The sequence below is a fragment of the Panulirus ornatus genome, chromosome 14 (assembly GCF_036320965.1).
Source record: "Panulirus ornatus isolate Po-2019 chromosome 14, ASM3632096v1, whole genome shotgun sequence".
Taxonomy (NCBI): Eukaryota; Metazoa; Arthropoda; class Malacostraca; order Decapoda; family Palinuridae; genus Panulirus; species Panulirus ornatus.
The window spans coordinates 3,429,874-3,445,355 of NC_092237.1; the positions used below are offsets into that span (position 1 = coordinate 3,429,874).

At 46.8% G+C, this 15,482-nt stretch overlaps 1 protein-coding gene across 5 annotated transcripts in view; it reads left to right on the top strand.

The window, feature by feature from the left end:
* Nucleotides 1-15,482, top strand: part of LOC139753168 (uncharacterized) — a 157,320-nt gene that overhangs the window by 121,974 nt on the left and 19,864 nt on the right. For 3 of the 5 annotated variants that reach the window (XM_071669347.1, XM_071669348.1, XM_071669350.1), the window contains one exon: nucleotides 9,895-9,933. The gene's annotated coding sequence lies outside the window, so the exon portion shown is untranslated. Of the gene's footprint in view, nucleotides 1-5,330; nucleotides 5,578-5,851; nucleotides 5,871-9,894; nucleotides 9,934-15,482 lie in introns of those variants that run through there. The other 2 variants (XM_071669346.1, XM_071669351.1) reach the window with 2 other exon arrangements.

Below are 15,482 nucleotides of genomic sequence, written 5' to 3' on the forward strand. Positions count from 1 at the left end.
AGGGAGGAGCCAGGGTGGCGAGGTCTCCACCCTAGTGACTCACACCAGGTACCCCAGTGGTCTGTGTGTGACGTGGTCCTTGCTTGTACCTGCTCACACTGTGGCAGACGGACGCCTCACGCCGGGTCAGAGGTCAGGGGTCACGAGGGTACACCACGCCAGACAACAGAGCAGCCATAAACATAGACCAGATAGGATCCAGCCACGTCTGGCCTGACTTATATAGGGTGGGCGAGGAGACGACACCCCCCTCCCCTCCTCCCCTTAATCCACTGACCTTGGGTCTGGTTCCCCCCGCCCTCCTCCCTCCTCCAGCAGGGGACGTCACTTGGGAGGGTGGTCGTGATCCTCGTGGGGACGAGGAGCGTGAGTTGGCCGCCCAACCCGATCATGAGCTGAAGACTTAGGCTCGCCATATTGGGGCGCGCGCTGAGCGCCTTATAGGGGCATACGGCCGCCCGCCACGCAATATACTGTAGAAGGAGAGATGGTGGGGTAGGGTGTGGGGCACGTTGATGCGCAGTGTGGTATATAAGGAAAGAGGGAACTGTGTTGGTGCACAGTGGAGCCATCTTGGAACACTGTAAGGAACATGATAGCGTGTAGGGGAGAGTCTGTATGTACAGACGTGTCATCACAACATGCAAGTGAGGGGGGAGGGCGAAGGTGTCGCTGTTCCCACGTTCTAATACGAGGAGACGAGGTTGTGATTTGAAGGCTTGGTCAGCTAATGGGAGATGAGTGCCAGCTGAGGAGGATAAGGGCCAGCTGAGGGGGGATAAGGGCCAGCTGAGAGGAAATTAGGGTCATTTGGCGGGAGGTGCTGAGGTCTGGCTTAAGATCCGTAAAGAGGCTTACATCAACACTGAGAATTGGTTATTTAACGTTAGGTTACGTTACGTTACACGACGTGACGTCACGTTACGTTACGTTCGGTCCTCATCCCCCCCCCCCCCCCCCCCCATCCAGAGTGTGTTGAAGGCGGCTCATAAGGCAAGAATTTGTTGTTTTTTGGGGGGAGCACTTCACCTATTTCCCCCCCCCCCCCCCCACACACACACACACACGGAGCCGTGAATGGAAAGTGGTGTGTTGGGGGGGGGGGGCCTTCATAGTCGATATGCCACCCATGCGACCACCATGCCCCCCCCCCCCCCGCACTTCCATGAGTCTGTCCTGTAGGTACGTGCGTACGTGTGTGTGTGTGTGTGTGTGTGTGTGTGTGTGTGTGACTCGCTTAGCCGCTTAGCAACTCACGAGGTGTACGTGGAACCTGACTACCTCGATCCCACGTGTTTAATACGTACACCCAGGGACCTGTACCCCCCCCCCCCCCACTTTCTCGAGAACTTAAAGAAATAGGCAAATGAAGCAGTGGGAGATGAGGAGGAGGGGGGGTGTCTAGCATGTAAGCGGAAGCCGTGGCCAGATGACGGTTTGGGACAAGTGATAGCGTAGGTTCACTCCCTCGATCATCTGTGGTTGCCTCCTTCCCACCTCACGTGGACCTACACGCTGTACATTTTTGAGGATCCTGGCCAGGATAACACGCATGGAGCTCCACGTTCAGTTGTCTTTCACGTCTGAGCCAAAGACACGGTTTATAACGAACGTGAGAAACCATAACTTCCTGCACGTTTTCACAACCATTTTTATAAGAAAATGAATGTAGAAATTCCCGTCGTTTAATCAAACTTTGAAATCACCATCGCTTAGTTTTCTGAATAAGAAAATAAATCCTACAGTAATGGTGTCCATTGTATATAACTACACTCGTAAACTTACATCAAAGTAAACTAATAATGTATCTTGATACACGACTTTTAGATATTCATTTGCATAGGACTCACATTAAATTTGTTGAGTTACAGAGATTGATACAGTATATATATTTTTTTTTTTTCATGTGAATATGTTCTTGTCCGTCCTGGGTGATATAAAGCTGGTTGGTGTAGCTAAGTTAGTTAGTTTCCAGGAGGACAGTTCAGTTACGGTAGTTCATACCGACGGCTTATGACGTCATGAATGTATCATAAACAATGTATCTTCTGCTGTGTCTTAGAGGCAAGACAGCGCTACTCTCCCCTGATGTTCCTCACACGGAGCGCTACGATGATCCACCGTATGTTGTGCATTGCTACCAGGAACGTAGTGGTGGGGTTTGGTGACGAGAGAGAGAGAGAGAGAGAGAGAGAGAGAGAGAGAGAGAGAGAGAGAGAGAGAGAGAGAGAGAGAGAGAGAGGTTGGATCTCTGTGTCTTTGCTGTGTAGCGGTCGGCGGTGCGCTGTGGTGGGCTGCCACAGATAGTGTTTCCCCTGTGGTGCACCCACGGGCACCGGGCCGCCTGGGGGAAATCACGCCTTACCCCAATCTAACCCCGCAGGGTCCCAGCCCAGCCCCCAGGAAGTCATCATACCCCAGCCCAGCCCCCAGGAAGTCATCATACCCCAGCCCAGCCCCCAGGAAGTCATCATACCCCAGCCCAGCCCCCAGGAAGTCATCAAAACCCAGCCCAGCCCCCACTTCCATATAAACACTTGTTAGGTAACCATGGGAGACTTGAAGATACAGTGCTAGGCAACACAACCCTCCTGGGAACTGTCCTGGGTACTGCTCCTGGGAACTGTCCTGGGTACTGTCCTGGGTACTGTCCTGGGTACTGTCCTGGGTACTGCTCCTGGGAACTGTCCTGGGTACTGTCCTGGGTACTGTCCTGGGTACTGCTCCTGGGAGACGAGTGTGGTCACCCGTGGCCTACATACACAAGCATTCCGGAAATAATGGCGGCTCATTGAACACTGACCAGCCGCGGGGAGTGGGGAGATGAGGTGGGTAGGGGTGGGGAGATAGTTACGTGGGGAGGGGGGGTGGGGAAGGCTGCAGGTGGGAGAGAGTGTGCCTCGTGTGGCGGCCTGTGACGTGGTTGTGGTTGGTGACGTGGTTGGGTTGGTGACGTGGTTGTGGTTGGTGACGTGGTCATGGTTGGCGTGGGTGACGGAGATGTGTCGTGGGAGTCAGGCAGCCACTTCAAGATCTGTGTCTGTGTTGTTGTGACGGTGTGACGGCCCAACGTTAATGTCACGCGGTCGCGTTACAGCAGCATCACCAGGTGCTGTGTTGTGGTGGTGTGATGGTTTTGTAACGTAACAGGCGTTACGGCTCGCTGTTACGTTATAAAAGCAGACACGGAGGCCATCTGACTGTGATATCTATAGGATGAAAAATAATGATAGAAAAAGTAGTATTAATAGTATTGATGATGATGATAATAATAATAATGATAATAATAATAATGATGATAATAATAATAATGATAATAATAATAATAATAATGATGATAATAATAATAATGATGATAATAATAATGATAATAATAATAATAATAATAATAATAATAATAATAATAATAATAATATCAATAGTAGAATAAGAATATTGAATAGCTGTGCAGTAATGGTGTTGTCGAACTTGAACTCTGGTACGGGGGATCTCAGATGGCAGGAGGTGACGGTGGCGGGGACAGTTCAGGAGCTTCTTTCCCAGATCATGGGCTGGGGTGCGGGTGATGATGTACAGGGAAGGATGGAGTCGTATACCGTAAGTACCTGCTGCACTCAACGCCTTTACCCAGGCTTAGGCTGCCATACTTGAACGTAGTGGTGGTAGTGTATGTGTGTGTGTGGGGGGGGGGTGCGTTGGAAGTGGTGCTGACAGAACCATTAGGAGTTCGAGGATCGCTATATTAGGGCGTTGAAGTCTCCTTGAAGGAGCCGCTGAGAAAGATAAAGAGATAGTATAGATGGGATAGTCAACACGTGGTATATTATATAGCAACGACAAGCATAGCTGAGATTGCAGATAGAATATAGATGAAATAACACACACACACACACACACACACACACACACACACTCCATCATCATCATCATCATTATTATTCCAGTTTGATGACATGATCGGTGAAGTTTGCAAGATGCTGACTACACATTTATGTGTGTGTGTGTGTGTGTGTGTGTGTGTGGTGGGTGCGTTCCGCGTGGTGGGTCAGAGTGGGCGGCGGAGGAACACCCCCTTCAGAAAGCTTCGCGCAACCTTCACACACACACACACACACCACCACCATCATTACTTCTTATCCTGTTGTGTCTGGGTTATAAATCATCATACGAGTCACTCTCTGTTAGGTTATGAGGATACATATGACAGTATTGAAATTTAATATTTTTGGCATTTTTAGAATTTTATATTTTGAAGTATTATTGTCTTGTGCAAGTTGCTTTCGAAGGTGTGTAGTAGTGTGTTAATGGGTGACACGATTCCTTCCCCAAGATCATTGTCATTATCATTGACACGTTGTCACGCAGGCGTTGACACGCACCACCACAAGGTGACGTTGTAAGCCAATGGACGAGACTTATTTAGCACTCGTTTTCCTACGTGACGCGGTACAAAGAAGGCCGGTCACGGTGGCCAATGGCGGCTCCGTGCCATTCTCCGCCTAACCCCTTTTATTTATCAATCTTTTCAAGCGTGCAAGAGCGTTCAGCTTGGGATGTGGGATAGGGAGGAGTATGCGTTCGGTGGAGCTCCGTGCCCCAGGTGCCACGTGACACGTAATAAGGGAAGTGGGTGGTTATCAGACTTAAGATAATGGCGGGTAATTGTTCGTCGTCTTCCGTCGGTTCATCCGGAGTGTTTACCCACGTCAGACACGGCTGACCCGCCACCTGCCACTTCGGTGCCAAGTCGTGGATTAGTTCTCTTTTTATTGACAAGGATCGGAGGTCATGTATACCACTCATAAATATGTAAACAAAATAGATAAAACATGATTAGTTTGGTATGATAAGAATAAGGATAATGTAGCTTCTGTATAGACGTGTTATTATGATACTTGGCAACTTCGTTATGCCTCCCACCCTTATAACTGGGTTTGTCATCGACTCTGATCCCCTGATCTCTATATACAACATTTTGTTGATTGAATTAGTAACCTGAAACATGAACACTTGTATGAAGAAAATAGATCCATGTCTCCTCTCATCTTACGGCTGGAAACCATAGTGATTTAGCCTGTTGACCGCGTTATAGAAGCATTATCATTACCCGTGCGAGTTTCAGATCTTACGGGAAGGATTGTTCTCACTGACATCTTTGGAATTACATGCTGTAGGATAACTCACAGGTCATATTGCTTTAGTTTTCAAATATTACTTCGTTCATCTGTCATTACGATGACGTGTGTACCTTAAATCAAGCTGGGGAAATGAACATTTGGCAACTCGTTGGAAGGCGGGCAGGCCGGAGCGTAAAACGTTGTCGAGGTGAGCATCGGCAGCGCTCAGTGTTGACGATACCGTTCACGTGAGCGTGTGTGTTGATTGGGAGCCTCGTGCCGTTATTTTTATTTTACCCAGTTTTCTCAAGTGTGTTATCATATGTTATCAGTGTACATTGTGAGGTTATAGGAAAGATACGGCGCCGTATATATGACTTATTACCATGGTAGAACATTTTGTGAGTGCGTTTGGAGGTTTAACCTACAACCGGCCACTTAAGGATCAGCTGTTCGCTGGGTAAGTCAAGCTTGGCCACAACTGTTGATGGCTGAGAGGCCAAGCCACACACTCCTTCCTCCTTCCCTCCCTGACACCACCACTTGTCAGGATGACAACAGTTTATTCTCACTTTTTACCGTATGATGAGATTTCCCTCTGATGTGGCATCCATAGAGTTGTAATCTGTTGTAATTTCTGCCATGACAGGATTTTCCGTGTGTGATTGTGTGCTCCAGGAAAGTTGAGGCAAGGTTGAGGTCGTGTCCATCGGGTGAATGAATCATTGGCAGTGTAGATAAAGCATCATGCAGGTAGGTGTGTGTGTTGGGGTTGATACAGCAGTCATTGGGTCCAGTCAAGTGCGTAGTTTGTGTGTGGTGGAGACCGGGCACGCCATGTAAAGGGAGGAGATCGAACCGTTCTGTGTGTGGGTTGAGGAAGCGACATGCCACAGGGTGAACGGGTGAGTGCGTAGTTGCGCGAGTCTGGTGTACCGGTTGAAAGTGCAGTTGTGTGTGTCGGTTGAGATGACACTGCAATAGACGGAGGGGCGAAGACGTAGTTAGTGGCTTGTGCTGGATGGAAGGGACCGGGGGCGGCCGAGCGAGTGAAGGGAGAATGTATCGCTTGTTGATGGTTGGAGTGATCATTGGCCTGGTGGATGGTTTTGTTTGGGTTGGGTGATCCGTGGCGAAAGAGAGAGACAGGTTTTATCATTGTGTTTGGTACTTTGTTAGGGTTTATCGATCATCCGTGGCCTAGAGGGGGGTACAGGCTTAGTTTTGTCGGTAAGTAAAGAAAACTGAACGGGTGGAGGCGGTGAACGACAAGTGGTGTGCGTGAGGGTAAAGTGGAGGCCATGGTTTGGCCCATGATGATGGGGAGGTAAGGAGGGGGTGGGTGGGGGCCAAGTAGTAGGTCAGGTGCGGACGTGTTGAACCGCATCACACTAGAAATGGTGGGTCATGACTAGCAGCATTATGTGGGAAATGTCTAGTGATGTTACGGTTTGTGTTGTCTGGAATATTGGTAGTGTTGTTGGGGTGAATGCTGCAAAGTTGCCTCTGGTGTAGATTTTTAATTCTAGCGTGGAATGATTGCATAAAGGTGTTGAGTTTATATGGGGGACGGGTAGCGTTGCTGCCGACAGAGTGCGTAATGGTGTTGAATTTGTTTAGAGGACGGGTAGTGCCTCTTGTAGAGATGTATGTCTTTGTATTATTCATGTGGAGTTCTGGTGATTTGTGTGTTTGTTGTTGCACAGCGTTATTGTTTGTAGGGATTGCTGGTGTGTGTTGCTGATTTCGTATTAGACATTAGATTGTATCTTTGAGAATGTATGTAGTTTGGAAGTGGATATGTATACACACGAGTATTTGGATGTCATGTCTTTAGAGAAGTGACAGGAGTGTAAGTGGTTTTCACAGCGGCAGGTTACCCGAAAGTTGCCGGAAAACGACAGTGTAGGAGTGGTTTAGTGAGGCATAAACCCGTGTGTGCGTCCGATGCCGGAGCTAGGCTGCCCCCGGGACCCGGCTACTGACGATGTTGTTAAAGGGTCCGCCAAGGCCAACTCCGGCATGGGCGGCCTCTGTCTCATGACGAGCTGTTGTGCTCAGGGTGTTAGCTCTGCATGTGTGTGTGTGTGTGTGTGTGTGTGTGTTTCCATTGGAAGATATTTACCTCGATATATTCGAGTCGGAGAACGTGACGCTTGGCAGGCCGGGGTAACATTATACTCCCACCATCTGTTTTTGTCGGGGTTGGTTTTATAAGACCTGTCGTATCTCTTTACAGAGAGAGAGAGAGAGAGAGAGAGAGAGAGATGGCTGAAGCGTGTGGGGCAACGTTCTATGATACTTTTAGTTGCCGGGAAACCGTTGTGGCCTTTTTTTCCCCCCATTTATGTCACATGCCGTATCCCAGCTGACCATTATTACTCGTGTGTACAAATGATGAACGCTGAAATATTTCCGTTGTTTTTCCTTTAATGATTAACGATATTTAGAAACTTGTTCCACCAATTTGCAGGTTTTATTTCCAATTTATTCCCTCCCTGTGTCTTTGAATGCAACTTTATCCAGTTTGAAAACACGTTGCGAATTGTATTGTGATAACATTACCGTATTAATGTCCTCTCTAATCCTTTCATTCATTTAAGAGACAACATGGGTTAAGTTAGCATTGATCAAGGGAAAGTAAGGGGTCAGTAATATCACACCAGCGTCCACACGTGGAGGTAAAAGTGCCCATGGCATTCACGGGATCTTGTTCGCCTTGTCATTAGATTTTCTCTGCACGGGCGTGAGTGTAGATAAACAAGATACCCAGAGATAAAGATTTACTATGTTCAGAGTCCAGCGACAGATGAGACTGTGTGTGTTATTAAGGCGTGCCTAACAGTTAGTGTGGCCTGACCGCCCTCAGTTGATCGGTCAAAAGTTTTTTTTTTTTTTTTCCTGATGGCGCGGGTAGTCCCCTGAGCAAGTTGGTGACGTAATTTCCTCGTGGCCTGCGGGTGGGCAGGTCTACCAGACCCCGCCAACAGCAGCAGCAGGAGCAGCAGCTGCTGCAGGGACCAGTACCCTGCTGGCTGCTCAACTCTTCATTCATAAACGCTTGGCTGGATGGCACGGCCCCCTGACAATTGTCCTCGGACCGGGTTCGTACCCCGGAGTGGGATGACGTCGTTTTCTTTAGGGATTCGTTTTCTCAACAGATGGCATTGGTGTCGATCAGTTTTCAGAATAAATGGCGTTATTCTGATTTGATTTTCTTATAAAGTTATGATTGTTTTCCTGGTTATGATGGCGTTGTTCTGATTCGGTTTTCCTAATGGAATACGTCGTCCAGATCTGATAATTTCCTGGAGATGATGGCTTTGTCCTGCTTCAGTTCCCTGCGAGAAATGTTTCCTCCGCTCCAGTGCTCTCAAAACTCTAGTATCGCGATTGTGTTATTTCTCAGTGCATGGCGTCGCTTGGGGTCAGTTCTTGTATTCATAAACATGAGGTAACCGCCTCAACGTATGCCACTGCAGGTGGCAACGTTAGTTGTCAAGACAAGGGGTAGCCACAGGAAACATGTATGGCTCATGTCTTAGTAGATAAGGACCAGTGATTTGGTGACCTTGTTGATGCTCCAGGTCAGGAGTTTGCTGCCACAGATGCCCTGGGTGTCTGGCGTCTGCTGATCTTGTGGATATTTAAGGGTCACGTCGTTAGATACCCTGTCAGTATTCAAGGTCAGGTGATTAGCATCCCTGTCAGGATGGTTAAGGTCAGGGAATTGATGACGTGTTATATCTGCTGAGTTCACATGTATTGTGACCTTGTATATTAGCGAGTATAATACTAGTATCGTGCAAGCGAGATGACCTGAACTCCCTCAGTGCACAAAGAGGCTTTTTGATGTTTTAGAATACGTTCAGAAATATATATATAGATGTTAAACTCAGCAGTGTCCAGGTGGTAAGCATTCCGGGCTATTGATGTACAAGGTTCATCATAATCATGTCTAGATGGGGTTAGCATACCGTTGATTTCCTGTGTATAATTGTTCTACTGTCAAATCTGTTCATCTTATTCATTAGTTTATTCTTATATTTTTTCATGGATTTTTGTATATAATTTCATTGTTATTCCCGTATTTTGATTTTTTTTGCAAAGAATTCGAGTCCAGGTGAATGAAGAACCTTAATTTTTTTATGATGATGATGATACAGTTGCAACAAGATTAATTTGCTGGTAAGAATGTGCAACTGTGTATCTCCACATCACTGTAGCAGGCGTGCCATCTCCTGCACGTCTGTACTTTCTATCCTAATCTGTATTTCTGTAACTTGTGCGTCCACACTTTCAAAACTGACGCCAGTGTGTTTGTTCAGGGGTGGGTGTTTGTACGTACGTTTATTGTTTTACATATATTTCTCTCTTGGATAATGTTTACACACTCATAGTTATTCTCTCTTGTCCATTTGCATTATATTCACTGTATTGGGTTCTTTAACGTCTAGCCATCAGTATTTATGTTAACCTGTGATCCATGACATATATAGCTATCTATTTTTAAGGTAATTATGTCCAAAAATGTCCATTTCCAGTCTGTCTTGTCCTTTGGAATATCAGTTATCTTCATATCCTTCCCGTGCTCTAGGATTCGTTCATTTAGTCTCCCACGTAACACCTCCCCTCAAGGACACGTATCCTGTCCCACCTGCCGGAGATCCGACAGTCCTCTCGGCCTCACTGGCATGTCCTACAGGTTAGGGTGGCGTGGCCCAGCTGGCTGGCTGGCACGCTGCACTTGTGCTAACAAATAACATTTCTTTTGCAGAGTCGGGGAATCGTGTCGTCTGCTGACTGGACAGTAACAGTAAGTACGCCAATAGAGGATCTGTTGTTGTGTTGTATTAATGAAGATAAATTTGATCATGATTCACATATTTTTGAATTCATGATTACTCATATTTATGCAAATTTATGCATTTTCGAATCAATGTAGATTTACCCGTTTTTTTTTTTGTTTTTGATTCATGGAATCGTACACAAGTTTGCCAATGTAATGACTCCAAAGGTATGGAAATTTGTATATATTTCTTAATTTATGCAAATGTATTCACCTTTTCTGAGTTATGTAAATATATTAGATTTTATGACGTATGCGTATTTGTTGACTTTGATATATGCATATTTGATAACTTTAACGAAAATATATTTTTTCTCAATTTTATGTACGAAAATCCCCACAAGTCTCAGCCTATACTACATAACCAGATCATTATATATATATATATATATATATATATATATATATATATATATATATATATATATATATATGTGTGTGTGTGTGTGTGTTGTGTGTGTGTGTGTGTGTGTGTGTGTGTGTGTGTGTGTGTGTGCGGGAGGCACTTCGTCTCCACGACACATTACCATGGCTCTAGAAGACAACACTTCAAGGCATCGAACCCAAGGGCTGAGGTTGTACCAATGGGCCCGTGGTACGCAGGGGGGCGGGGGCACGAGAGATGGGACCTAAGGGGGGTATGAAAGGCTGGTCGTCCCCCGGGGATGCTATTAAGTCGTCGTGGTGGACGGGCAGAAGGGAGGGAGGTTCAGCCACGGGACGCATGGGGTTGGTGTAGGTAACCTACCAGGTTGGTGGCTGGTGGGGGTTTGAAGGATGATACGCTTGTTCACTCGTGAAGGTTGGCAAGAACTGAAAGAAACCGGTACAGCTGACTAGCTAGAGGTCATCTGCTTAATTGGCGGGTGTCGGATGCTTGTAAAAGGACCCATAAGAATTCTTAATTGGCAACGGCTCCAGTGCTTGTGTGTACTTGTCATAGGAGCCAAAGAATCGTGTGGCTTTTAATGAGGTATACAAAAGTTGTCATAGGATCCCGGGACGTGCGAGTCTTCCCCTGTAGTTGAGGCCCATGGCTCCGTAAGGTCCTGGCCCTAGGACGAAGGTCCCTGGCTCTGTAAGGTCCTAGCCCTGGGACGAAGGTCCCTGGCTCTGTAAGGTCCTAGCCCTGGGACGAAGGTCCCTGGCTCTGTAAGGTCCTAGCCCTGGGACGAAGGTCCCTACCTCTGTAAGGTCCTGGCCCTGGGACGAAGGTCCCTACCTCTGTAAGGTCCTGGCCCTGGGACGAAGGTCCCTGCCTCTGTAAGGTCCTGGCCCTGGGACGAAGGTCCCTACCTCTGTAAGGTCCTAGCCCTGGGACGAAGGTCCCTGCCTCTGTAAGGTCCTGGCCCTGGGACGAAGGTCCCTGGCTCTGTAAGGTCCTGGCCCTGGGACGAAGGTCCCTGGTTGTATGACAAAGGATTTAGGGGTTCCCTAAGACCTGGTATCAGGTACGGGTACCTGGACCACCATCAACACACGCCCGGAGTTACTGGTCATTATTATTAGTAGTATTATTGTCATTATTATTATTGTTGTTGTTATTGTTGTTATTATCGTGTTTAGTGACCGTGATGGTTCCTGGGTGTACTGTGGTGGTCGTGTTGTCAACAATGAACCGCTGGTGCGAGGAGAGAGAGAGAGAGAGAGAGAGAGAGAGAGAGAGAGAGAGAGAGAGAGAGAGAGAGAGAGAGAGACCTTCTTCGGTCTGTCACACAGGCATGACGCTGCTAATTAGAAAGCTTTTATCGCACTATCTTCTGCCCAGGGGAGGACGCGACACACCACTAGGTCGGGTTTATTGTACTAATATGGTGGCAGTTAGCACCCTCTTCACCAGACCATCAGCACGTCACTATCCGGTTACCCACTGGTACGCCACGGTACGGCTGAAAACCACATAGTAATGTACGAGGGGATGAACTTAGCTGTGTATCCTCCTACCAAACAACCAGCAACTGTAAACACATTAAGTTCACTTGATGTGCAGCGTTAGTTATTGTGCTGTGATGTGAGGCAGACAAAGGGAGGGGGGGGGGAATAGAGGAGTGAAATGTATGTGTGTATGTGTGTGTGATGGAAATGATCCACCTGTAGCGTCGGTCCACAGTTGACTGTAGACTCAGCCAGTACACAGCTGGTATCGATAACCGACGACCTCCCAGAAAACTTACCCCACAAACGCAGTGCTATAAATCTACAACACAAAACACCATCGCCGGTTGTCAACCTGCACCACAGACATAACAGTTGTGAACCTTCATTACCACTGGGTACCCACCTGCGGTTTACCTTTGCCACTTGGTTGCCACCTGTCGTCATGATGGGGGGGAGGGGGTAATTATCCCGGGTGATTATCTCTGGATTAATGACGCAAAAATGTGCGCGAAATTGAGGCGTCTGAGAACGTGTGTTATTGTGTCCGTGTGTGTGTGTGTGTCTGTACGGAAGCAGGTGGGGAATCAGTCAGGTGAGGACCAGGTGTGTGGGGTGGGGCAGGTGAGGGCAGGTGGGGAAGAAAGTCAGGAAAGTCGTCCATCTAGAAAGAAACACCTGGCCTGGGGGGGGGTGTGGGAGTCTTCCTTCAACCCCCTCGTACGCTTGGTAGGTGACGCGGTTCACCGCTTACCACATGCTCCACACCCCGTGTCAACCTCGCGTGACGCTACGACCCTCGAACGTGACGCTACGACCCTCGAACGTGACGCTACGACCCTCGAACGTGACGCTACGACCCTCGAACGTGACGCTACGACCCTCGAACGTGACGGTACGACCCTCGAGCGTATGATGGTCTGGCCTTCCAGGTCAGGTGAAAGACCAGGGTCATCCTACTCGAGGGTCGTACCGTTATGCTCAGAGCCAACACTGGCTGTGTGTGACCGCGAGTACATAGGTTCGAGTCCCATCACGCACCCTCGTCATCGGCCGCTACTGAAGGTTCAAGCTTACATTAGGTTCCCATTGTACGTTCATATCTCGTACACCAGGTATTTTTTTCTTCAAGACTTTTTCTGTATATATATATATATATATATATATATATATATATATATATATATATATATATATATGTATATATATATATATATATATATATATATATATATATATATATATATATATATATATATATATATATAAAGTTTTGTGATATAAATGAATGGAATGTAAGTACTACAACTACGTTTATGGGACACCTTGAGAGGAAACAGTTTTAGATGTAATTTTGTGTTTGATGATTGTCATGCTTTGATAGGACTTATAACGCGTTACAGACATCATGTCACAGCGTGTAACAGTTATGCACGTCGATAGGCAGTGTCCAGCATGGTCCTCGAATCCAGCGATTTAGTTTTTTTTTTTTTTTTTTTTTTAAAGACTTTTCAAGGTCGCGATATGGCAACATTGGTGAGGCGGTTGCCAGCCTGTGTCAGACGTTGAGAACTTAAGAGTCAACTTTATCTATTGTTTTACTCCATGAGGAACTTGGTCAATATTGAGTGAACGTGATGGTTACTTTCGTGTCTTATTTATTATGTTAGCAGAACCACAGCTTGCAATGGGCATGTTGAAAAGATGGCGCATTGTATGTGCTGTGGGAAGTAGTGTATATATATATATATATATATATATATATATATATATATATATATATATATATATATATATATATAATATCAGTTCGGTATGACTGTCCGGAGTTGTATAGCAAAAGTAAGATTGTACAATCATTTAATTATTTGTTCAGTACGGAGAGTTCTCCACTCGTTTGTGTGTGTGTGTGTGTGTTAGAGCAGTACGTTCTTGGCCGTGCCACAATTCTCTGTTTAGACCAAATGTCAAAATTTATAACACTTGGCAAATTACCAGATGCCAGATTGGTCCCTCCCGTGGCTCACACATTTCTCTTTGTGATGGTGTTGAACCCTTGTGTTGGTGGGGGACCAGGTCAACTGCTGGATGGGGGTTGAGTGTTGGGGCACAGGATCCTTGAGGTCAATTGGGGTCAGAACCATCCCTGGTTAAGATGCCAGAGGTCCCCGGCTGCTATATAGCGTGAAAGTGTAATGAAGTGTATTGATCATGCGCTCAAACTATGATTAGAAAAGCCTTACATGAATTTGTGGAGATTTTGTGTAATGTATTAAGAAATGTATTTAGATTGTATTACAAAGAAGTGCATATATTGTTATTTCTCATTCATTCTACAGTTTCCTCAAACACTGTACAGCTTCAGAATTGCAGAATGTATGATAGACGGTCGTTAAACGTATGATTGAAAGACGTTTGATGTATACAAGGAAGTCTCTCTCTACTTTGTAGTTATATGGTTATGGTTCAGGGTTGTGGTTGGGCCACGACAGAATAAGATGACGTGGATTAGAACCTTTAGCTTTGGTCGTGTGTGTGTGTGTGTGTGTGTGTGTGTGTAGTACCAGAAGCACCTGGAACAGAAGGGGATCGCCAGGTGGTCAGCCTTCCAGGGGAAGGACATCCTGTTCCTTGCATCACATTGCCTCCTTCCCCCACAAACTCCCCACCCTCAACCCAGGAGGTCACGCACCCCACCCCAGGCTCCCCGATCTTCAGTCCATCCTCCCCCAGGCTCCTGCCTGGGAACGTCCTGGGGGAGGTAGCAACACTGCCGTGGGTGGTGGACCCTGGTCTTCGTCAGTATAGGTTTAGGTGCTGACGACGGTACAGGGGGTTGCTGGCCTCTAACGATCACTCTTGGAGGCGGGAGATCCAGGGAGGTGACCAGGTGCGAGGTTGGAAGTCGACTCCTACAACCTCAAGAGGTTGTGAGCCGTGGTTGTTGATCCTTGTAGGCTGTTGGACAGTGCAGCCACCAGGTTAGGTTGATCTCCAAACGTAGCCCTGGGGAGAGGGAGGCAGGGGTCATGTTTGGAGGTGTGTTGAGGGAGGCGTTTGGAGGGACCGTTTGTGACTCCATAGATGTGTGAGTGTTTTTGTTGACGCATGTGTTGTATGTCTGTACGCATGTACATCTTTAGGTTTTTATTTACACACACACACACACTCACACACACACACACACACACACACACACACACATATATATATATATATATATATATATATATATATATATATATATATATATATATATATATATGTTAGAACATACGTGTGTGGATAATAATGGAAGAGAGAGAGAGAGAGAGAGAGAGAGAGAGAGAGAGAGAGAGAGAGAGAGAGAGAGGTTTAAGGACGTACTGTGTATATAATCGAGGAGTTTCACCCAAGACGAGCGTTTTACAAGAGACAAGCAGTCATCACCCATCTGGAAAATGTGGATCATTTCCTGGTATGTCTTGCGCGTCTTCTTGTTGCATGTCGTCTGAGCACGTGGCTACCCGCACGCACTTCTCTGTATGTGGCTCTTACAATACACGCTCTACCGCACGTGGTCTCCCAGTACACGCTCCACCGCACGTGGTCTCCCTGTACAAGCTCTACCGCACGTGGTCTCCCAGTACAAGCTCTACCGC